Here is a 25,628-nt window from a genome sequence, read left to right as displayed (position 1 = left end):
CCGCAACCGCCAATGATTATGGTTTGTAAAATAAACTATACGTGCCAATTAGTTACTACTTCAGCACAACAATGTGTTGGAGAGTAAACCCACATTTACAATGTATGTTTTGCTGGTGATTTAAACCAGCTGTTTTTCGGTCTTAAATACCTTACTAATTGGCCTTGTTGTGTGGGTTTAGCGATACATTTACATTCAAGCAATCTCACCAAAAAAACCCTTTCTAACGGTTTATTTCTGTTTAACACGTAGGCTTTCGCGACCAATATTATTCATAATCAACGTTTTTGGGTTAGATCGCGAATTTCCCGATAATGCTGGATGCAATTACAGTGATACCTCGGTTCACGAACTTAATTCGTGAACTGACTCTGGTCGTGAACCGAATTGGTCGTGAACCGAGGCACATTTTCCCATAGGGTTCAATGTAAATCCGGTTAATCCGTTCTGACCTTTTTTTTTGGTTTTTGAAGCACAAAAATATGAAACAAATTACAATACACATTAGTACTGTACAGTATAGTAATGTATAAAGAGAGAACACTAACCTTGCTTGAGATGACTTCAGTAAGCACTCAAATGGGTGAACTGTACAATACAGTAAGTACAGTATTGTACAGTACAGTACAGTAGTACAGTACTGTACAGTACAGTATGTGCTAAAAAGCACACCAAAAAGCAAAGTCACTGAAAGTGTCTTCACAGTACTCACAGTACTTCTTTCTGTGTCTCTTCTTCTCTCCACTATCTTCCTACAGGAAGTCACGACCACGTGACAGCCTGGAAATAGCATTAAAATGGCCGCGGCTCCTGTTCGTGAACCGAAGCGGAGTTCGTGAACCGGAGCATATTTTTATGAACTTTTCTGTTTGTGAACCGAGTTGTTCGTGAACAGAAGCGTTCGTGAACCAAGGTATCACTGTACCAGCTAAATGTCGTACTCAAAAAAATGTAAATGTTGTGGTTTCACGCTTCAACACACCGGTGGGTTAAAGCAGTGAACTATTTGTCTTTTGTCAACGTGACACTTTTTTGCTGATTGGCCGTGTCGGGTGGTGGAGGGTTATGACACATTTAAAAATAACGCGATCTAACCCAAAAACGTTGATTATGGTTTATTTCTGACTATAAAAACAGTCTCAGAGAGCAGTGCGGCCCTTCATATTCAAGCACGGTCCGCGGAGGCGGATATCACAGAGCTCCCTATCAAATTCAAGTGACCTCTGAACCCGCGCGGTAGGGGGCGGCACTTTCCCACCCGGTATGTACACGAGGGCAATGTTCATCGCATGACGGTGAAACCGATATTTTGAATTCTCAGAGCTGGGAGTTTTCCAAATGAAGTTGTAGAACCGAATTTTATGCCATTTTTTGTTGTTGTTTCTGCAGTCACCGATGAGACCCATCAACTCACCGCACTTGAGAACCCGGCATACGTTGAAAGTTCAACGCTTATTTTACTTAACCAGGTGAGAACCCGAGAGACGGGGATGAGTCTCACTTGCGAGCGCAGATCTGGGTCGCCAAATGTCGGTGGTGTCAGAGGATGTCCTGGGCCTCCCCTAAGTCAGCTCAGCCTTAAATCAATAGCTGCTGTGCGCTAAAACATCAGCAGGCACTGGAGAAAGACAACGGCGGAGAGGCCTGGCGCTAGCCATACCGATTATCAACCTTCTCATTGGTTGCTTGTTGACAGCCACTTTCCCCAATGGCCTACATGGCCTATAATGGGAAAGAGGGTGAGCGAGTGCGTGCGTGAGAATGTGTCAAGAATTTTCTTTGAATGTATGTGTGAGAGAGACGGAAAGAAAATGAGGTGTGTCCGTGGGTGTGTATATGTGTGCCAGTATGCACCCGCATATGATTATCTGAACCGGTCATTGGCCTCCCCTAGGTCGACTGAACCTCAAATGAGTACCTGGTGCAGTGTGTAAACATCGGCACGAGGGAGACAAAGGCGGCCGGGCGTGCTGTTGGCAACCCACCCTCTCAAATTCTGCACCGGCCTTAATAGGTGCTCACTAACAGCACTTGCCCCAACAGTCTATTCAGGCTATAAGGGGGACGTTTGTCTTTGAGTACGCATGCAAGTGGGTGTCTTTGAGGTGTACGCGTGTGCAGTAATGCGTGTACTATAACCGTGGGGGAGGGGTAAGTGCGGCGGATAGGCGCGCTTGCGCGACGACCCCGGCAACCCGAGTTAGATTCCCGCTCACGAACAATAGGTGGGGAATATCTGAACCGGCCGTGGGTCTCCCCGAGTTCAACTCAGTGCGCCGTTCTTGCTTTTCGAAAGTGCTCACCAACGGCACCTGTCCCACGGGTTTGTGCGGCTATGGGGCAGTGGGGGGGGGAGATCTTTGTCCTCATCTTTGTCTGTGTGGCTTTTCTTGTACACGTGTACAGTGACCAGTACATTTCCTTTTCAATCTCTCAAAAGACAAAAAGAATAGGACGCTGGCAGGACACGCCTCTCTCCCGTGGGTTTGTGTGTGTGTGCGTAATTTCACAAATTCTTTGCGTAATTGAATTTCTTTTCACGCGCGCGCACGCACACACAAAGACAAAAACCCCTCGCATAACCTTAACAGACTTTTGGGGCAAGTGATGTTAGCGAGCGCCTATGAAGGCCGGCTCGGCACACGAGGGGGTGAGTGGCCAGCACCCTGCACGGCCACCTTTGTCTTCCCAGTGGCGATGATAAACACACCGCACCAGGTACTCATTTGAGACATAGTCGACTTAGTGGAGGACCATGACCGGTTCAGATAATCATCACTGGTGTTGTAACACAGCGCGATAATCGTTGCATTACCGCTCCCCGCATGCGCGCACACACACACGCCAACCAAATCGATAGGCAGAGAAGAGAAATCTAAATAAACCCATACCAGGCAACAACAGAACAACCAGTTTAACACATAGGCTTTCGTGACCAATATCATCCATAATACAGAATTTTTGGGTTAGATCGGGTAAATATATTCGTCGTTAAACCCGCCACCACCCGACACAGCCAATTAGTAAGGTTTGTCACATAAACAGAACGTGCCAATTCGTTACTAGTACAGCACACCGGTGTGTTGTAGAGCAAAGCCACAACATTCACAATCTGAGTCCGACGTTTTGCCAGTAATTACAACTAGCTTCATCAATGTAAAACAGGAGATTCCTGCACTGAACCACGGCTTGCGAAGCTTTGTGAGGGCGTACTGAGACAACGGACGCCGCGGTGCTGGTTGTAGAGGCAAAGTGACATTGGACTTGCAATCTAGAAATCCTCGGTCCGATTCGGGCTCCCGGCGTGCGGTGGCCGGTTGGCGGTGGTGGCGGCTACACTGCACACGGGAGCTGCCTGCCGCCTGTAACCCAGCAGCGCTGTGGAGGCAGCAGTGACGGTTGGTGGATCACCGCTTCTTCGAGGGCAGTCGGGGAGGAGCGCAGCAATCGGACTAACTGCCATCTTCTTGGTTCTTTCGGTAAAGTCACGTAGAAGGGAAATAATAAAATAATAAAAATTAAACATTATAAAATACAATTGTATTTTATTATGTTTTATTTTTTACACTCTCCAACACACCGGCGTGCTGAATTGTATTTTATTATGTTTTATTTTTATTATTTAATTATTTCCCTTCTATGTGACTTTACCGAAAGAACCAAGAAGATGAATCCCTGCAGTCACGAAAGCTTTAAGTCGAAATTTAACTGCCATCTGTTTCTGTCTTGTACGGGGATCGAACGTTGCCTCCCTCCACACTCCCTTTCCCTGAGCGTTGAGGTGCAAAACCCCGTACGCGCTGGCTCTGCCCAGCAGAATGCAGTACAGCAAAGTGTGGACTGATACCATCTATCCCTTCTGTATGGGATCGAGTGTTGCCCCCTCACGCACATGAGTTTTCTCCGGTTTCCTCCCACACGCATAAACACTCGTTGTTAATTGGCTTGGCAGGACCCTCTTGATAAAGGGTCCTACAACTCAGCATGGCTTTCCTGGATAAATAAATACATGCATAGTTGTTGTTATTATAGCTGAAACAATAGAGCAAGTTGCTTAAATCCTCCCGCCACCTCTGTTCACCCAGCAGTACAAAAGTGCAGGGTAAAGTGTGGGTGCGCTCCCCGCTCCTTTTTTAATCCGTTATATTAAGTTCACTTGCGTGCTTGCTTGCTTGCTTGCTTACGACCGTGCAAACCTTTTGGTCGTTTTTTAACCCACTTCCCGTGATCCAATCGAGCTGACATTTTGCACACAGACTCGTTGTGCGAGACAATGAATGTTCGTGAAAACATTTTTCCAAAATTTTACACTGTTTAGGGAAAACAAATTAAATATTTAATTACCAATTGTTTAATACTGCAGACAATCATCTGACCCATAGGTGGCAGCCATCTCAAGCCAGAGGACGAGAGGACTCTAGCCGCCACGCATATAAAGGATTTAGAGTGAAAAACTTTGTTTTTACGGGTTAATTTTTAGAAAGTTCATTGTGGCCAGCGGGAATCAAGCGTGCCGAAACAACCCATCAGAGGGGCTCTCTGGAGCTCCCTCGAGCGGAGGGCCTTCTGCCAGCAGTGGCGTGAGAAAGCATTTGTAGTAACCGGTGACACGTCATGGTGCTCGAATAGCAAATGTTGTGGGTTTCCACTCTCCAACACATAACCGGCGTGCTGAACTGGTCACGAATTGGCACGTTCTGTTTACGTGACAAAGAATACCGAGTGGCCGTGTCGGGTGGTGACGGGTTTAATGACACATTTATATTTACGCGATCTAACCCAAATAACAACCTTTATGATGGATAATATTGGTAGCCTACGTGTTAAACTAACCTGAAACGGCATTGGAATTTCAATTGTCTTGATTATTTTTTTTTATTATTCTTTGGTTGTCAATGCGGTGTTACTGGCGGCTGTGATGAACACTCGAGCGACAGGTGAGAGAAAATGACATTTAAAGACAAAACATGTAGCAGAAATAAAATCGCAGAGGCAGAGTGTGGTTACAATAACGAGCCCGTTCTTCCGGTTTCAACGCGGTCCCCCCGTGGCGTACGGTGACATTACCTGTCCAACTTTTCACCCAACTCACTCAGTCAGCCACCAACGGCACATCGAGTGACTTAGGCAACCACCCACCCAACCACACACACAGGAACCTAGCTAACCATCAACTCAGCCAATCACCCACTCAACCGTACAACAACCGACACACTCGACCGCGCACATACTTGACTACACGCCCACCTACCCAACCAAATAAAGACAAAGATCCCCCAAATAGTCTTGACCAATTGTTGGGGCAGATGCTGTTAGCAAGCACCTATTAAGGCCGGCATAGCACACGAGAAGGTCGATGGCCAGCACCATGCCCAGCTGCCTTTGTCTCCCACGTGTGGATGTTTATACACCGTTCCAGGTACTCATTTAAGGCTGAGTCGACTTAAGAGGAGGGGTGGGGGGGGGCCCAGGACCAGCTCAGGTAATCGCCACTGGTGTTGACTGTGAGCAGGTATCGAACTCGGCTCATCAGGATTGTGGTGCAATGTGCTAACCACGACACTACCGATACCCAACCACACACTCACTCAACCACACACACACAGCCACCACACACCTGACTGTAATCACACACCCCATTGCAATGACACAAACTAAATTACTATCATGCATTGGAGCACAATTACAATAGAATTACAATAGAGGAACGTTCATTATTTTAATACAAGAACCTAATTTTCTTCTTGTCTCATTTGTACTGCATGCCTTGCGTGTTGTTTGTTCATCTTGTTCCATTCCACTAGAGCCCGGAGTTAACATTTGCGTTCTTATAAACACGCGACTCGATGCGCGTATAATGAGCATAAACACGGACACTAAGAGGAAGCTGGGTGGCACAGAGGTCAGAGGCATGGAGACGGCACCTCAGAGTACCTGGGTTTGAATCCAGGTGATAGACGCCCCCGTGATTTAAACCGAAATCTCAAAGCGCGACCAGTTCATGGTCTCAGTCTCGTCACCAATGACTGCACGCACAAACTAAAAAACATCGTGTTAAGTTTGTTTTGTCACTTAATGTTGCTGAGCTCCAGCACTGAGACTGAACATTTTGGTTTGATTGATAATGATACAAATGAATGAATTTACTTATTTATCCAGGAAAGCCACACTGAATTGTCGGACTCTTTTTCAAGCTGGTCCTGCTGCTGTGGTGACAAGATGTTAACTACTTTGCCTGGTATGCAGGAGGTCGTGAGTTCGATCCCGACCCTGACGCCTGCTGTATATTCGGGGTTTGCATGTCTCTCCCCCTGTGGTCACGTGTATTTTTCTCTGGGTCCTCCAGTTTTTCCCCCCCACATTTAGAATAAACATGCGCTTAGGGTATTTTGCTGCTATACATTTTCACGTGATAAACCACTTCTTTGAGCTTCTGAAAAAGAGCTATACAGCTCAGTGGGCCTTACCTTGGTAAATTTCATTTTTTTAAGTCAAATTCGTTTTTTTTAAAGATTTTTTCAGCCAATTAATGATGGCGAGTCGTGTTTATTTATTTCCGTGTGGGAGGAAACTGGAGCACCCAGAGAAAGCCCACAATCGCGAGGGCGCGGCAACACTCCATTACCGTACAGATGGAAAAAGATGGATATTTAGTCAGCTTGCTGTACCGCCTTCTCCTTACTAGCCAGGGAATGGCACTTCCTCGTCTGCCCAAGAGTAGAAGGGACTTTCATGGACATGTGTGCGGTGAATCCACCAACTCTTGCTGCTGCCTTCACACAAGCGCTCGATTACAGGCGGGCACGTGCGTAGCCACCATCGCCCAAGTGTGCGACCAACATTATTTTAAGGTCACGTGAAAGGTGTGGCCCTCGTGTGTTTGATCAGACTTCGGAAGGAGTTGTGTGATCTCGCCTGCCAGGGCTGCTCTCTCAGGCACTGCCGGCTCAAGACAAACGGAAAATTAATCTGATGACGTGATCCCGATAAACACAAACATTTAACACGACTGCAGAAAAATATCCAATTCCATAAAAAAAAAATATACGACAAATCCAAGTTAATTGACTCACAAATCCTAGCAAGTACAACGTCTCACAAAATACCAGAGCATGCCCAAGTAAGAATGCTCCCTCTCACCTTGGGCTATCTCCTGGACCTTCAAAAAAGCGAAGTCAAAAGAGCCAATGTTTTCCTTCACAAGATGTTTGCAAGGGGAAGCAGCAGCAGCTGCAGCTGCAGCACATTAGCCAGGGGCATAGCGAATGAATGAGTGTGCAGGCAGTGTAACTGCACCGGGACGCACAGGCTGGAGGGGGGGCCCAGGCACCAGGATTTTTCATTGGCCAAGGTTCCCGTGCCAATTGCGCTAAGCCCCAGGTCGGAAAACCATGATAACAAGAGACATTTTTTCCCCGAATTCGGTAACAAAAAAAAAATATTTCAAGAGCGAATCCGCGACGGTGGTCATTTCACAAACAACGTCACGAAGCAGTCCTCAAAGAGCCAGGTGCGGCTCTGGTGCAGCAGGTTGCCGACCCCTTGCGCTAAGCCAATGGCATCAAGCGAGCACCCATGGCAGCAGCGGCAGTAGCAGCAGCTTCTCGAAGCAACTTTCATCGCCCCTCGAAAATCGTTGCAAGCGCCGTTGGCGCTTCGCTTGGAGACAAACGTGCGACCGCATTTCTTCCTTTCCCTCGCTGTGAGCATTACGTCACCTTCACAAGGCAGGAGACGGCCTTTGGCTGCAAGAGTTTCAAAAAGCGATCGCTAGCAGTAACAATACGGCTTTCGGTCTCCGTCGACATTCCCCGCGCCAGCAATAACAAAATAGCGCGACGTGGCCGCGTGGGGCTCAAGTGGATTCATAATGACGAGGTCAGCGACAGCTCAGACCACACAGCTTGAGACCCTGGGTCAAAAATCGAGGAGTTTCGCCTGCCCACCTGTGTTTACGCTGGGTTCTCAAAGAGGGTTGAGTGATGAGTTGGTCCACTTGCCAACGATGTACACAGAGACTCAGAGAGGCTCAGATAGAGGCCCATATACTCGCGTACAGAGAGACCCGTATCCCTACATAGAGGTCCGTGCGCTCACATAGAGGATCACAGGCTCACATAGAGAATAACACTTATGATATAGACCTTATAAATGTACAGAACACAAAGTTCTCAATATAGCCTTTAACAAACTGTTGTGCAAGTGCTGTTCGCGAGCAGCTATGAAGGCCGGCACGGCACACGAAGGGGGTGGGCGGCCAGCACCATGCCCGGCCGCCTTTGTCTCCCTCGTGGCGATGTTTACTACACAACACTGCACCAGGTACTGGTTTAAGTAGACCTATAGACTTACACAGACACCCAGAGTCACACAGCCTGATCGCGAGGAAACCGGGTTCTCTGGTTTGGCGAGTTGATGGCCTCAGTCTGGTCATCAATGACCGCAGAGAGAAACCTATTTCTATATTTGGTTTGGCATTTGGCAAAGTTCCAGTTGTGAGGATGACAATATTGCTTTGCCAAATGGAAAACTAAAAATCTTAGCAGGGCACGTGGGAAGGCACAGCACCACCTTAGTGTGGATAAGGGGGAACCTGACGAGGGGTAACCTGATAAGGGGTAACCTGATAAGGGGTAACCTGGTTTCAGACGTAGTTGTGTAACAGCATCATCCAGGGCACTCTCTCACACAATGTGGTGCACTGCTCAGCCGATGGAATGGGTCACGTGATAACCACGATGCCCAATGAAAGCAGCGCAAGTGAAACCAAAACGTAAAAATAAATCACGCTTTTAAACTGTTAAAAATGTTTGTGATGTTACCAGGTAAGGCCCACTGAGCTATATAGTACATTTGGCCACAAATGATAGCTCAACGAAGTGGCTTAACGTGTGGAAATGTATTGCAGCCAAATACTCTAAACGCACGTTGATTATAACTGTAGAGGGAAAAACAGGAGGACCCGAATAAAAATCCACGCGATCACGAGGAGAGAGAGAGACACGCAAACTCCAAATATTTAGCAGCAGGCGTCAGGGTCGGGATCGGAACCCACGACCTCCTGTATACCAGGCAAGACAGTTAACATTAAGAATTAGGCAAGATATAAGTGTGTCCCATGCGACGTCTTATTTTAGAACAAAGCCGGAACAATAAATGCAACAGCCAGGCGGAATGAGCACGTGGCCCGCATTTCATTCATTTCCCCAGCAAGTCCTTTTATAGTCAAACTGCCACGCATTTCTTTTCACATCCCAACGGACTCAAAAATTAAGCAAGTTCCGACCGAGGGGTTTGGGTTTTTTTTTCTTTGCACAGGAATGTTGTTTGTGTTTGAATTTTTTTTTTTCGGGATAAAACTTACAATCGTTGCTACCTCGTGCCAGCCGACGCAACGCGGCTTAAGCAATGTACAACACGACTTAAAAAAAACTCATTATTTCAAATTAGCTTACGGCGTGTGATCAGCACGGCGCGTTCGGACTCATATTGGTGCACAATAACAAATGTTCAATTAAAACAAGCGCTGATTTTTTTTGCAGCGATACGACGCTCCACCCTCGATTCGTGGCGATCGATTCTCCACACTCCCAACATGATTTGGCGTTTGGCTACGTACGGCGCGAAAGAAGTTCAGCGTACATACATACATACTTTTAGCTTTTTGTGTAATCGGTGAACAAGCACCACCTCACCCCCCTACCTCACAACCCCCTCCCTCACTCCCTCCTCCCCTCTCCGCCGAGCAAGCGGTAAATATTGAGGGGTCGTATTTAAACTCACAGTGGCTTCAGTTGAAGGCAAACGAATGCATGTAGGTATGTAGAACTTCTTTCTCACCGTACGTAGCCAACCGTGCTAATTGGAGGTACGAACAAAACCCAAAGAGGCGTGATCTTGAATATAACAAACTTGCATTCGGAGTGAGTGGCACCGTCATGTATATTACTTGCTGTGGCCATGCAGATCACAAACACTGAAAGAAAATGGAACAAAAGCTGCAATGAATAACGGAGAGGTGCATGCTGGGAATACACGCCTGAGTTGGAATCCCCTGTCGGGTTGCCGACTCGGCCAGGAATCAAACTCAGGTCACTCGGTTCATAGCGCAACGCGCTAACTACCAGTGCCACAACTCTGCACATAGCGTCCCACACCGACCGACAATGGAGGTTGTAGGTCTATAGTAGAGAGCGAGACGCAAAGAGACACAGATACAAAAAGAGATTTAGAGAATTGGGTATGAAGACCCCATCCAGCAGTGGGTAGATCATGGCTGATGATGATGATAGAATTGGGAGCACTGATGATTTACTATGCACATGGTGCACACGTTTAAAGAAAGCATTGGCCATGGTAATGTGGAACTTCCATCAGCGGGTTTGGACGAGCCATAGAATGACGGGGATGGGGAAGTACCAAAGAGAGGAACAATACAAACAACGCAGTAAGAACAGTACGGACCAAAAATAATTATTCTTGAATTGAATCGAATTCAGAAAGGTTTTTCTACATTTGGAATTTTGGCAAATTCATATCTATGGCTTTGCATGGGAGGAAAGCAAAGTACAGTATCCGGAGAAAACCCACTACACACAATCAAATGTCTGTTCATGAGGGCTCACGAACCCACTTTCTGTACTGCCATCTACAAGCCACCTCATAGGTGATCCATTGACCCTTGCCAACAACGCAATGGATCAAAGCCAAGTGGAACAAAGCACCACGGGGTGGAGTGGCAAAAACCACTTAGCCCATTTTTGTCTCCCCAGTATTGGTGTTGTACACCGCACCAGTTACTCGTATCAGGCTGAGTCAATCTAGAAGCAGCCCAAGACCAGTTCAGATATCACTCGTAACTCATTGATGAGAGCCGTGGCCAGAAATCAAACCCAGATTGCCCGGTTTGCTGCTCCACCACTCCCCATTTATATACCCATAACATTTACATACACAAAGACAAAGATCACCCTTATAGCCTCAACAGACTCTAGTGCTGTTAATGATGACCTATGAAGGTCGGCATGGCACACAGGGGGGTGGGCGGCCAGCACCACGCCCAGCTGCCTTTGTCTCCCTAGTGGCGATGTTTACACACCGCACCAGGTACTCATTTTAGGCCGAGTCCACCTAGTGGAGGCCCAGGACCCATTCTGATAATGGCTACCACTGGTGTTGGTCGTGAGTGGGAATCGAACTCGGGTTGCCGGGTTTGTAGTGCCGCACGCTAACCACTGCACTACAGCTCACCATGCAAACACACCAGGGACGTGCGGTCAAGGGAGGCAGGGGAGGCAGAGCCACACCTGCCATACTCCAATGAAAATAGCTGTTACGAAAAGTAAAAAAAAGAATAAAAAAATATATTAAGATTTCTCCACTGATCTGTATTATAAATGTCATTTATGTACGATTCCAATCATTTTTATAGTCAAAAATCGCCAAATTTGCGGAGCTCCGCTGCTACACAAATACAGGAAGAGACGAGAGGTGAGGCAGCGACGAGCTCAGCCTCCCCTCTGATTGCGCAACCCCTCAGTAACTGGATGGAGCGCGGGCAATAAGCGCGCGCCTGTTACTATCTCAGTATGTCACCAATGTAATGTTTGTAGACACCTTCATTTCATGTCCTCGCCTTCCATACTACAGGTAACTTATTTCACATATGTGTATAAAGATATTTAAGCTCGCTGGTATCGTGATGAAACTGCAATGAAAAAGCACCTGGGGAGGCAGCTATCACATCTGCCTCACGGAGGGGGACGTGTCTAAAACGCCCCCCTGAGTGAGGACACGCCCCTCTCCGTGAGGCCACGCCCCCCTCAGTGAGGGCACGCCCCCCTCAGTGTGTGAATCTGGCTCTGACACGAGCCATTGACCTCACCGCAATTCACTGAAACACACACACGCTTCTGTTTATCATCACGCTGTTCCACTTAAGCGATAGCTAATCGATTTACTTAATCGAAAATCGAGAGACAACTTCTCAAATGTCTGCACTTAATTCTTGAGATAATCAATTCCAGTGGATCAGACATTTGAAACTAGAAATCCACTGAACAAAACCACACTTTTTACACAGAGCTCTCATACCGAACCCCTTTGCCGCCACCACCAGTCGCACTCCGCTGCCTTCTTTCACCTCAACACAGAGCCCATTTATTTACCCACAAAATCCTCAAAGAAGTACCAGAGACTCTTCTTTCATGTAGATCCTGCGTAGGGATGTTTGGTCATTTTAATAACGAGTCTGTACTATAAACTAAACTATTTTTTATTTTACCAGGTAAGGCCCACTGAGTGATGCAGCTCTTTTTCAGATGCGACCTGACTGTCATAAAGTGGCTTATCACGTGCAAATTTAGAGCAACCAAATACTCTAAACGCGTGTCGTTGATTCTCAATGTGGTGGCTAAAACTGGAGGACCCGGAGAAAAATCCACGCAACCACGTACAGAGCATGCAAACTACAATTATACAGCAGGCGTCAGGGTCGGGATCGAACCCACAATCCCTCCTGCACACCAGGCGAGGTAGTTAACATCTCGCTACCACAACGCCTCTTCCTGTATGTTGGCCGATTACCAAAATCACCGGGTATATGTGCCTCAACTCGCACCTCCAATTAGCACGGTTGGCTACGTGCGGTCAGTTAAAGGAAGCTAAAGCAGCAGGGTTGTTGAACCTGGATAGTGTCTGGCCGAGTGACCATCCTAATTGGCCGCCATCGGGCAGCACAACAAATCGACGGTTGTACTATATTGCTATGTTCCCCGCCTGTACAAAAAAATCTCAATGGCGAGCGTGGTGAAGTATGGCCAAATAACCCCCCCCCCCTCTTCCCATGTAACATGTGAGGGTCAACCCTCACATGTTACAGCAGCGGAATGAATGCCTAACTATCAACCCCTTATCAGTGCCCTACCTTATGACAGACCAATTCAGACCTTATTGGTCACCCCGTGCCCCTCATGAATCTCAACGTTCATCCTACAAAGTCCCATCGCAAGGAGAGAAACACAAACAGAGGGACACACAAAAAATGTGTTTGACCGTAATTTAAAACTGACTGCACGCCGCGTATGGACCTGAAAACTCAATTTCCCTGCACAAGAATACTGGGGCTTAAACCGTGTGGGTTAACAGCAACGTGAATGGCAACCGCAGTACCCAGAGAAACCCTCCAAAGTCGTACGAAGAGGGAAACGCAGCAGAGTAGCACCAACACATCCGTGGAGAAAAGTGCCCGGCAGAAAGGCGAGCGACGTCGTTCATTGCCGATTAATATCGTTTACGATCACGATAGCACGTTACGCGATGAGTCCCGAGTGAAGAATCGACTGCCTTCGATGCGGGTGCAGTACTGTCAAGGTGTGTGCATCGCGTCAGATGGCTCAGGCTGTCGGAACGGAGGCAGGGCACACGAGGCAGTACAACAAACAGGGCAGTACAGATAAGACGTAAGAAAGGCGGCCCTGCAGAACAAACGGCAGACAACATGTGGAGTACAGAGAGTACAGACTGGACAGCCAAGCAGAGGCAGAATGAGCGGTGGCAGAAAAATAAGAGTACAAATAATGAGATGGGCAGTACGGACAAGACAGTACTGATAATATGGTAATATAGGAGAGGAAGGCGGTGAGAGAAAGAGACAGTAAGAGACACGGCAGTACAGACAATACATTATAAACTATGAAGGCAGCACAGTATGTACTCTGACAGTACAGACAATAAGGTTATAAAATGAAGACAGTACTGACGGTATAGTTTACACTGTGAAGACTGTACAGCCAATAGAGTTTACACCGTGAAGACTGTACAGCCAATAGAGTTTACACTGTGAAGACTGTACAGTCATTAGAGTTTCAACTGTGAAGACTGTACAGCCAATAGAGTTTACACTGTGAAGACTGTACAGCCAATAGAGTTTACACTGTGAAGACTGTACAGCCCATAGAGTTTACACTGTGAAGACTGTACAGCCAATAGAGTTTACACAGTGAAAACTGTACAGCCAATAGAGTTTACACTGTGAAGACAGTACAGCCAAGAGTTTACACTGTGAAGACTGTACAGTCAGTAGAGTTTACACTGTGAAGACAGAACAGCCAAAAGAGTTTACACTGTGAAGACTGTACAGCCAGTAGAGTTTACACTGTGAAGACTGTACAGCCAATAGAATTTACACTGTGAAGACTGTACAGCCAATAGAGTTTACACTGTGAAGACTGTACAGCCAATAGAGTTTACACTGTGAAGACTGTACAGCCAATAGAGTTTACACTGTGAAGACTGTACAGCCAATAGAGTTTACACTGTGAAGACTGTACAGCCAATAGAGTTGACACCTTGAAGACTGTACAGCCAAAAGAGTTTACACTGTGAAGACTGTACAGCCAATAGAGTTTACACTGTGAAGACTGTACAGCCAATAGAGTTTACACTGTGAAGACTGTACAGCCAATAGAGTTGACACCTTGAAGACTGTACAGCCAGTAGATTTTACACTGTGAAGACTGTACAGCCAATAGAGTTTACACTGTGAAGACTGTACAGCCAATAGAGTTTACACTGTGAAGACTGTACAGCCAATAGAGTTTACACTGTGAAGACTGTACAGCCAATAGAGTTTACACTGTGAAGACTGTACAGCCAATAGAGTTTACACTGTGAAGACTGTACAGCCAATAGAGTTTACACTGTGAAGACTGTACAGCCAGTAGAGTTTACACTGTGAAGACTGTACAGCCAGTAGAGTTTACACTGTGAAGACTGTACAGCCAATAGAGTTTACACTGTGAAGACTGTACAGCCAATAGAGTTTACACTGTGAAGACTGTACAGCCAATAGAGTTTACACTGTGAAGACTGTACAGCCAATAGAGTTTACACGGTGAAGACTGTACAGCCATAGAGTTTACACTGTGAAGACTGTACAGCCAATAGAGTTTACACTGTGAAGACTGTACAGCCATAGAGTTTACACTGTGAAGACTGTACAGCCAGTAGAGTTTACACTGTGAAGACTGTACAGCCAATAGAGTTTACACTGTGAAGACTGTACAGCCAATAGAGTTTCACTGTAAGACTGTACAGCCAGTAGATTTTACACTGTGAAGACTGTACAGCCAATAGAGTTTACACTGTGAAGACTGTACAGCCAATAGAGTTACACTGTGAAGACTGTACAGCCAATAGAGTTTACACTGTGAAGACTGTACAGCCAATAGAGTTTACACTATTGACTTACAGCCAGTAGAGTTTACACTGTGAAGACTGTACAGCCATAGAGTTTACACTGTGAAGACTGTACAGCCAGTAGAGTTTACACTGTGAAGACTGTACAGCCATAGAGTTTACACTGAATTGACTGTACAGCCAGTAGAGTTTACACTGTGAAGACTGTACAGCCAATAGAGTTTACACTGTGAAGACTGTACAGCCATAGAGTTTACACTGTGAGACTGTACAGCCAATAGAGTTTACACTGTGAAGACTGTACAGCCAATAGAGTTTACACTGTGAAGACTGTACAGCCAATAGAGTTTACACTGTGAAGACTGTACAGCCAATAGAGTTTACACTGTGAAGACTGTACAGCCAATAGAGTTTACACTGTGAAGACTGTACAGCCAATAGAGTTTACACTGTGAAGACTGTACAGCCAGTAGAGTTTACACTGTGAAGACTGTACAGCCAATAGAGTTTACACTGTGAAGACTGTACAGCCAATAGAGTTTACACTGTGAAGACTGTACAGCCAATAGAGTTTACACTGTGAAGACTGTACAGCCAATAGAGTTTACACTGTGAAGACTGTACAGCCACTAGAGTTTACACTGTGAAGACTGTACAGCCAATAGAGTTTACACTGTGAAGACTGTACAGCCAGTAGAGTTTACACTGTGAAGACTGTACAGCCAGTAGAGTTTACACTGTGAAAACTGTACAGCCAATAGAGTTTACACTGTGAAGACTGTACAGCCAGTAGAGTTTTCACTGTGAAGACTGTACAGCCAGTAGAGTTTACACTGTGAAGACTGTACAGCCAGTAGAGTTTACACTGTGAAGACATGTACATCCAATAGAGTTTACACTGTGAAGACTGTACAGCCAATAGAGTTTTACACTGTGAGACTGTACAGCAGTAGAGTTTACACTGTGAAGACTGTACAGCCAGTAGAGTTTACACTGTGAAGACTGTACAGCCAATAGAGTTTACACTGTGAAGGACTGTAACAGCCAATAGAGTTTACACTGTGAAGGACGTACAGCCAGTAGAGTTTACACTGTGAAGACTGTACAGCCAATAGAGTTTACACTGTGAAGACTGTACAGCCAATAGAGTTTACACTGTGAAGACTGTACAGCCAATAGAGTTTACACTGTGAAGACTGTACAGCCATAGAGTTTACACTGTGAAGACGTACAGCCAATAGAGTTTACACTGTGAAACTGTACAGCCAATAGAGTTACACTGTGAAGACTGTACAGCCAATAGGTGTACACTTGTGAAGACTGTACAGCACATGAGTTTACACTGTGAAGACTGTACAGCCAAGTAGTTTACACTGTGAAGACGGTACAGCCAATACACTGTGAAGACTGTACAGGCCAATAGAGTTTACACTGTGAAGACTGTACAGCCATAGAGTTTACACTGTGAAGACTGTACAGGCCATAGAGTTTACACTGTGAAGACTGTACAGCCAATAGAGTTTACACTGTGAAGACTGTACAGCCAATAGAGTTTACACTGTGAAGACTGTACAGCCATAGAGTTTACACATGTGAAGACTGTACAGCCAATAGAGTTTACACTGTGAAGACAGTACAGCCAAGAGTTTTACACTGTGAAGACTGTACAGCCAGTAGAGTTTACACTGTGAAGACATGTACAGCCAATAGAGTTTACACTGTGAAGACTGTACAGCCAAGTAGAGTTTACACTGTGAAGACTGTACAGCCAATAGAATTTACACTGTGAGACTGTACAGCCAATAGAGTTTACACTGTGAAGACTGTACAGCAATAGAGTTTACACTGTGAAGACTGTACAGCCAATAGAGTTTACACTGTGAAGACTGTACAGCCAATAGAGTTTACACTGTGAAGACTGTACAGCCAATAGAGTTGACACGTGAAGACTGTACAGCCAAAAGAGTTTACACTGTGAAGACTGTACGGCCAATAGAGTTTACACTGTGAAGACTGTACAGCCAATAGAGTTTACACTGTGAAGACTGTACAGCCAATAGAGTTGACACCTTGAAGACTGTACAGCCAGTAGATTTTACACTGTGAAGACTGTACAACCAATAGAGTTTACACTGTGAAGACTGTACAGCCAATAGAGTTTACACTGTGAAGACTGTACAGCCAATAGAGTTTACACTGTGAAGACTGTACAGCCAATGGAGTTTACACTATTGACTGTACAGCCAGTAGAGTTTACACTGTGAAGACTGTACAGCCAGTAGAGTTTACACTGTGAAGACTGTACAGCCAATAGAGTTTACACTGTGAAGACTGTACAGCCAATAGAGTTTACACTATTGACTGTACAGCCAGTAGAGTTTACACTGTGAAGACTGTACAGCCAATAGAGTTTACACTGTGAAGACTGTACAGCCAATAGAGTTTACACTGTGAAGACTGTACAGCCATTAGAGTTTACACTGTGAAGACTGTACAGCCAATAGAGTTTACACTGTGAAGACTGTACAGCCAATAGAGTTTACACTGTGAAGACTGTACAGCCAATAGAGTTTACACTGTGAAGACTGTACAGCCAATAGAGTTTACACTGTGAAGACTGTACAGCCAATAGAGTTTACACTGTGAAGACTGTACAGTCAGTAGAGTTTACACTGTGAAGACTGTACAGCCAATAGAGTTTACACCGTGAAGACTGTACAGCCAATAGAGTTTATACTGTGAAGACTGTACAGCCAATAGAGTTTACACTGTGAAGACTGTACAGCCAATAGAGTTTACACTGTGAAGACTGCACATCCAATAGAGTTTACACTGTGAAGACTGTACAGGCAATAGAGTTTACACTGTGAAGACTGTACAGCCAGTAGAGTTTACACTGTGAAGACTGTACAGCCAATAGAGTTTACACTGTGAAGACTGTACAGCCAATAGAGTTTACACTGTGAAGACTGTACAGCCAGTAGAGTTTTCACTGTGAAGACTGTACAGCCAGTAGAGTTTACACTGTAAAGACTGTACAGCCAATAGAGTTTACACTGTGAAGACTGTACAGCCAATAGAGTTCACATTGTGAAGACTGTACAGCCAATAGAGTTTACACTGTGAAGACTGTACAGCCAATAGAGTTTACACTGTGAAGACTGTACAGCCAATAGAGTTTACACTGTGAAGACTGTACAGCCAATAGAGTTTACGCTGTGAAGACTGTACAGCCAATAGAGTTTTCACTGTGAAGACTGTACAGCCAATAGAGTTTACATTGTGAAGACAGTACAGCCAATAGAGTTTTCACTGTGAAGACTGTACAGCCAATAGAGTTTACACTGTGAAGACTGTACAGCCAATAGAGTTTACACCGTGTAGACTGTACAGCCAATAGAGTTTACACTGTGTAGACTGTACAGCCAATAGAGGTTACACTATGAAGACTGTACCGCCAATAGAGTTTACACTGTGAAGACTGTACAGCCAATAGAGTTTACACTGTGTAGACTGTACAGCCAATAGAGTTTACACCGTGAAGACTGTACAGCCAATAGAGTTTACACTGTGAAGACTGTACAGCCAATAGAGTTTACATTGTGAAGACAGTACAGCCAATAGAGTTTACACCGTGAAGACTGTACAGCCAATAGAGTTTACACTGTGAAGACTGTACAGCCAATAGAGTTTACACTGTGAAGACTGTACACCCAATAGAGTTTACATTGTGAAGACTGTACAGCCAATAGAGTTTACACTGTGAAGACTGTACAGCCAATAGAGTTTACACTGTGAAGACTGTACAGTCAGTAGAGTTTACACTGTGAAGACTGTACAGCCAATAGAGTTTACACCGTGAAGACTGTACAGCCAATAGAGTTTATACTGTGAAGACTGTACAGCCAATAGAGTTTACACTGTGAAGACTGTACAGCCAATAGAGTTTACACTGTGAAGACTGCACATCCAATAGAGTTTACACTGTGAAGACTGTACAGGCAATAGAGTTTACACTGTGAAGACTGTACAGCCAGTAGAGTTTACACTGTGAAGACTGTACAGCCAATAGAGTTTACACTGTGAAGACTGTACAGCCAATAGAGTTTACACTGTGAAGACTGTACAGCCAGTAGAGTTTTCACTGTGAAGACTGTACAGCCAGTAGAGTTTACACTGTAAAGACTGTACAGCCAATAGAGTTTACACTGTGAAGACTGTACAGCCAATAGAGTTCACATTGTGAAGACTGTACAGCCAATAGAGTTTACACTGTGAAGACTGTACAGCCAATAGAGTTTACACTGTGAAGACTGTACAGCCAATAGAGTTTACACTGTGAAGACTGTACAGCCAATAGAGTTTACGCTGTGAAGACTGTACAGCCAATAGAGTTTTCACTGTGAAGACTGTACAGCCAATAGAGTTTACACTGAAGACTGTACAGCCAATAGAGTTTACACTGTGAAGACTGTACAGCCAATAGAGTTTACACTCTGAAGACTGTACAGCCAATAGAGTTTACACTGTGAAGACTGTACAGCCAATAGAGTTTACACTGTGAAGACTGTACAGCCAATAGAGTTTACACTGTGCAGACTGTACAGTCAATAGTGTTTACACTGTGTAGACTGTACAGGCAATAGAGTTGACACTGTGAAGACTGTACAGCCAATAGAGTTTACACTGTGAAGACTGTACAGCCAATAGAGTTTACACTGTGAAGACTGTACAGCCAATAGAGTTTACACTGTGAAGACTGTACAGCCAATAGAGTTTACACTGTGAAGACTATACAGCCAATATAGTTTACACTGTGAAGACTGTACAGCCAATAGAGTTTACACTGTGAAGACTGTACAGCCAATAGAGTTTACACTGTGAAGACTGTACAGCCAATAGAGTTTACACTGTGAAGACTGTACAGCCAATAGAGTTTACACTGTGAAGACTGTACAGCCAATAGAGTTTACACCGTGAAGACTGTACAGCCAATAGAGTTTACACTGTGAAGACACTACAGCCAATAGAGTTTACACTGTGAAGACTGTACAGCCAATAGAGTTTACACTGTGAAGACTGTACAGCCAATAGAGTTTACACTGTGAAGACTAGACTGATAGTACAGACAACACAGTAAAGGCAAGGCAGTAGACATTGCTGGCAGACAGTACACATGGGATAGACAGTATGGAAGGGATAACCCAGTACACACAAGACAAGCACACATAAGAACTAACAGTTAAGTCGGTACAAATAAGATCGTATAAACAAAATAACAGATTCTTTAGTCAGATCGTCGTTAGAAGAAATGGGAGCAAAACCATTTTAATTAAATCAAACGTCAGAGTCCACATTTCTATAAAATGTCAAAAGTGTGTTCCACTTTTTCGACAGATGAGCTCAAACCTGTTCGCCTACCGATTACAGTTAACAAAAACACATCGGCGGACATTCCAAATTCCCATGACGGGGATCAGTACATTCATGAACACAGCTCCACTGCTGGGTTTTAATTTTATCTAAACCCTATAGTGTCACGTAAAATAATACCCCGTGAGATGGAACGTATTCGTTCGTAAGACTGGAAAGGACCAGGGGGAGAGAAGCGTCGAGTGGCACTAACAAACTAGTACTCCGTTTTAGTCCAACCCGAGGCTGCTGCTGATGATTGTGATTTCGAATGGTGGCTCTTTATTGCGAGCGTCGGATGTGTACAGACGAATGCGCCGCTTTATTACATCGTAAGTGTTTATTTATTTTAATGTAACACGCAGATGTGAACAACACGATGCTCATGCGGGGCCTTGCCAAGGAGGCTCGTGAAAGCCAGACGAACATCGTAAACCCCAACGTGAGGAGGTGTGATGATGGTTGTGATGGTGATGATGAGGGTAATGGTGACAGTAAGGTGCTGATGATGAGGGTAATGGTGACAGTAAGGTGACAAGGTGATGATGATGATGATTGTCGCGATGTTATGGTGACGAGGAATCGCCGATGAGGATGGTTGAAATGTATGATGATGATGGCGATGATGATGGTGTAGTGGGAATAATTGTTTGTAAGTTGAGGGTGGGTATGATGATCATCATGACGACGATATTGATGTGTATTATTATAAGGCAGAACATGATTATGATGTAGAGACTGAAGGAGCGTCGTCTAAGAGACGGAGATGATGGTGATGAAGTTTAGTATAAAAGGACGATCGATCAGACTATAGATGATGAAGATGATGATGATTAAAATACGGAGTGCGATTAGTGTAGCTATTGATGATGTTGCTGATGAATGATGATGATGCTCGTGACAGAGCCCTCGACTCTGGCCGTCAGACCAGGCCCGAGCCAACATCGGCGGCGCAAACCCTCGTACAATAGGACAACCGTCACCACAACAATCACCACCATCACCACCACCACCAAGCGAGAGTGAGGAGGAGAGCGAGAAGAACGAGAGCTCGGGAAACAGGGCCGCGTCTATAGCCGCCCTCTTGTCCATCACACGAACCACCACCACCTCCCACCCCTCGAGCGGCATTTAAACGAACCGAACACCACCATAACCATCATCATCATCACCACCACCACAACCACCATCATCACCACCACCACCATCATTATCACCACCATCATCATCACCACCATCATCATCATCGCGTTCACATCACCACCGTCTACAACGTTGGCTCCCTCCCTCCCCACCATAACAACGAGCGATCAAACGACCCCTCCTCCTCAACCACCGCCAATTCCCTTTCAACAAAATCATCAACACCCCCCCCCTCCCCACTCCGACACACACACAACCCAACATATTATCTAAACGTTTAGTGTCACATAAAAAACACACGCTCGCTCACCTACACGTACAGAATTCACAAGATAAATATGTATAATCGCTATTGTGCGAGGATGGAGATAGTACGGGGAGGAGGTTGATTGGGGCGGTGGTGGTGGGGAGGCAGGAGGTGGTGGTGGTGGTGATGGGGAGGAAGCAGGAGGCAGAAGGAGGTGGTGGTGATGGGGAGGCAGGAGGTGGTGATGGGGAGGCAGGAGGTGGTGGTGGTGATGGGGAGGCAGGAGGAGGTGGTGGTGATGGGGAGGCAGGAGGTGGTGGTGATGATGGGGAGGCAGGAGTTGGTGATGGGGAGGCAGGAGGAGGTGGTGGTGATTGGGAGGAGGTTGATTGGGGTGGTGGTGGTGATGGGGAGGCAGGAGGTGGTGGTGATGGGGAGGCAGGAGGTGGTGGAGATGGGGAGGCAGGAGGTGGTGGTGATGATGGGGAGGCAGGAGTTGGTGATGGGGAGGCAGGAGGAGGTGGTGGTGATGGGGAGGAGGTTGATTGGGGTGGTGGTGGTGATGGGGAGGCAGGAGGTGGTGGTGATGGGGAGGCAGGAGGTGGTGGAGATGGGGAGACAGCAGGAGGAGGTGGTGGTGGTGATGGGGAGGCAGGAGTTGGTGATGGGGAGGCAGGAGGAGGTGGTGGTGATGGGGAGGAGGTTGATTGGGGTGGTGGTGGTGATGGGGAGGCAGGAGGTGGTGGTGATGGGGAGACAGGAGGAGGTGGTGGTGATGGGGAGGCAGGAGGTGGTGGTGGTGATAATGATGGGGAGGCAGGAGGTGGTGGTGGTGATGGGGAGGCAGGAGGAGGTGGTGGTGATGGGGAGGCAGGAGGTGGTGGTGATGGGGAGGCAGGAGGAGGTGGTGGTGGTGATGGGGAGGCAGGAGGTGGTGATGATGGGGAGGCAGGAGGAGGTGGTGGTGGTGGTGATGGGGAGGCAGGAGGAAGAGGTGGTGGTGATGGGGAGGCAGGAGGAGGTGGTGATGGTGATGGGGAGGCAGGAGGTGGTGGTGGGGAGGGAGGAGGTGGTGGTGGTGATGGGGAGGCAGGAGGAGGAGGTGGTGGTGATGGGGAGGCAGGAGGAGGAGGTGGTGTTGATGGGGAGGCAGGAGGTGGTGGTGGTGGGGAGGGAGGAGGAGGTGGTGGTGATGGGGAGGCAGGAGGAGGTGGTGGTGGTTATGGGGAGGCAGGAGGAGGTGGTGGTGATGGGGAGGCAGGAGGAAGAGGTGGTGTTGATGGGGAGGCAGGAGGGGGTGGTGGTGATGGGGAGGCAGGAGGTGGTGTTGATGGGGAGGCAGGAGGAGGTGGTGGTGGTGGTGATGGGGAGGCAGGAGGAGGTTGTGATGGGGAGGCAGGAGGTGGTGGTGGTGGTGGGGAGGCAGGAGGTGGTGGTGGTGGTGGGGAGGGAGGAGGTGGTGGTGGGGAGGGAGGAGGAGGAGGTGGTGTTGATGGGGAGGCAGGAGGAGGTGGTGATGGGGAGGCAGGAGGAGGAGGTGGTGTTGATGGGGAGGCAGGAAGTGGTGGTGGGGAGGCAGGAGGTGGTGGTCGTGGTGGGGAGGCAGGAGGTGGTGGTGGTGGTGGGGAGGCAGGAGGTGGTGGTGGTGATGGGGAGGCAGGAGGAGGAGGTGGTGTTGATGGGGAGGCAGGAGGTGGTAGTGGTGGTGGGGAGGCAGGAGGTGGTGGTGGTGGTGGGGAGGGAGGAGGTGGTGATGGGGAGGCAGGAGGTGGTGGTGGGGAGGGAGGAGGTGGTGGTGGGGAGGGAGGAGGTGGTGGTGGGAGGGAGGAGGTGGTGGTGGGAGGGAGGAGGTGGTGGTGGGGAGGGAGGAGGTGGTGATGGGGAGGCAGGAGGAGGAGGTGATGGTGGTGGTGGGGAGGCAGGTGGTGGTGGTGGTGGGGAGGCAGGTGGTGGTGGTGGTGGGAGGCAGGTGGTGGTGGTGGTGGGGAGGGAGGAGGTGGTGGTGGGGAGGGAGGAGGTGGTGATGGGGAGGCAGGAGGATGTGTTGGTGTTGATGGGGAGGCAGCAGCAGCAGCAGGAGGAGGAGGAGGTGTTGTTGGTGGCAACCTTGTGCGTGGCGATGTGGCTGCTGTTGCTGTGTAACAAACGCGTGTCCTCACCTTGGGACGACGAGGTGGACGACGAGGCAGGGAGTGCGAGTCGTGAGGCGTGAGTCGTGAGACGGATGTAGCAACGACGGCAGAATTCGCGTCAGCCCCACTCGCCGCCGCCGTCGTCGTCGTAGCGAATGTCTCACTTCCGCCGCCGTGACCCTTAACCCGGAAGCGATGGTGACTGAGAGGGCGATAGCATTGTGGGATACCTTCACTCCCCTTACACACACACAAACACTAAACAATGTATTTATATTTTTGATTTAAAGCTTTCGTGACTGCAGGGATTCATATTCTTGGTTCTTTCGGTAAAGTCACGTAGAAGGGAATTAATAAAATAATACAAATAAAACATAATAACATACAATTGTATTTAATAAAATACTTAATAAAATACAATTGTATTTTATTATGTTTTATTTTTATTATTTTATTTCCCTTCTACGTGATAAAATAAAATATTTAATAAAATACAATTGTATTTTATTGTTTTCTTTTTATTATTTTATTATTTCCCTTCTACATGAATTAAAATAATACAAATAAAACATAATAAAATACAATTGTATTTTATTATGTGTATTGTATTTTATTATGTGAAACTTTTATTTTATTATTGTATTTTATTGTTTTCTTTTTATTATTTTATTATTTCCCTTCTACGTGACTTAACATAATACAAATAAAACATAATAAAATACAATAGTATTTTATTATGTGAAACTTTTATTATTTTATTATTTCCCTTCTACGTGACTTGTATACTTCGTAGTTCTTATAACACCCCCCCCCCCTCTCTTCTTCTCTTATTCAGTACGTGCCAGGCACCTCGGTGCTACGGGTCACAGGCGCTTGAGAGTTTAAACAATTATAGATTTGAATCTTTCGTGACTGCAAGGATTCATACTCTTAGGTTTTTTTTCGGTAAAGTCACGTAGGTAAAAATAAAAATAAATAATAAAAAATAAATAATAATAAATAATATGAATAATAATAGAAATAAAATAATAAATCACGACGTTGATGACCACCTTCACCTTCCTGGCTCCGCCCACACCCCAAACCCCCCCACCCTGCACCCGCCCCCCTTGGCTCCTCCCCCCTCCTCTCCCCTATATATTAATGCCCCATCACAAATAACTCCCACGACACTTATTTTGCCTTCTTCTTGGTTCTTTCGGTAAAGTCACGTAGAAGGGAAGTAATAAAATAATAAAAATAAAACATAATAAAACAATTCTCACGACGTTTCGGCCACAACGCAAGCAGCCGTCCTCAGGTGAAGAATGAGACAATGCCAAGCTAGGAGCTTATATATAAGCTGCGTTGGAGGTGGAAGAAAGAGCGCCTTAACAAAAGAATGTGCATATGAAGAGGAATTTAGCATATACATGGAAAATGCGTAGGAGGTGGGCGGGGGGGGGTTCAAAGTCATATTATGCCCATGCATTATGCAGGATCAACAGCACCAAGGG

The 25,628-nt window shown here is 46.4% G+C and overlaps 1 protein-coding gene across 3 annotated transcripts in view; it reads right to left on the bottom strand.

Annotated features, from left to right (window-relative positions):
* The window catches only part of GNG7 (G protein subunit gamma 7), a 279,379-nt gene extending 255,078 nt beyond the window's left edge, over positions 1-24,301 (bottom strand). For all 3 annotated transcript variants that reach the window (XM_061567686.1, XM_061567685.1, XM_061567684.1), the window contains exon 1: positions 24,160-24,301. The gene's annotated coding sequence lies outside the window, so the exon portion shown is untranslated. The remainder of the gene's footprint in view (positions 1-24,159) is intronic.
* Between the last annotated feature and the right edge of the window lie 1,327 nt (positions 24,302-25,628).

Source organism: Lethenteron reissneri, chromosome 39, assembly GCF_015708825.2.
Source record: "Lethenteron reissneri isolate LAM-NWPU_2019-01 chromosome 39, ASM1570882v1, whole genome shotgun sequence".
Lineage (NCBI taxonomy): Eukaryota > Metazoa > Chordata > Hyperoartia > Petromyzontiformes > Petromyzontidae > Lethenteron > Lethenteron reissneri.
The sequence above is the reverse complement of the archived record's forward strand: the minus strand, read 5'-3'. Positions and strand labels throughout refer to the sequence as shown.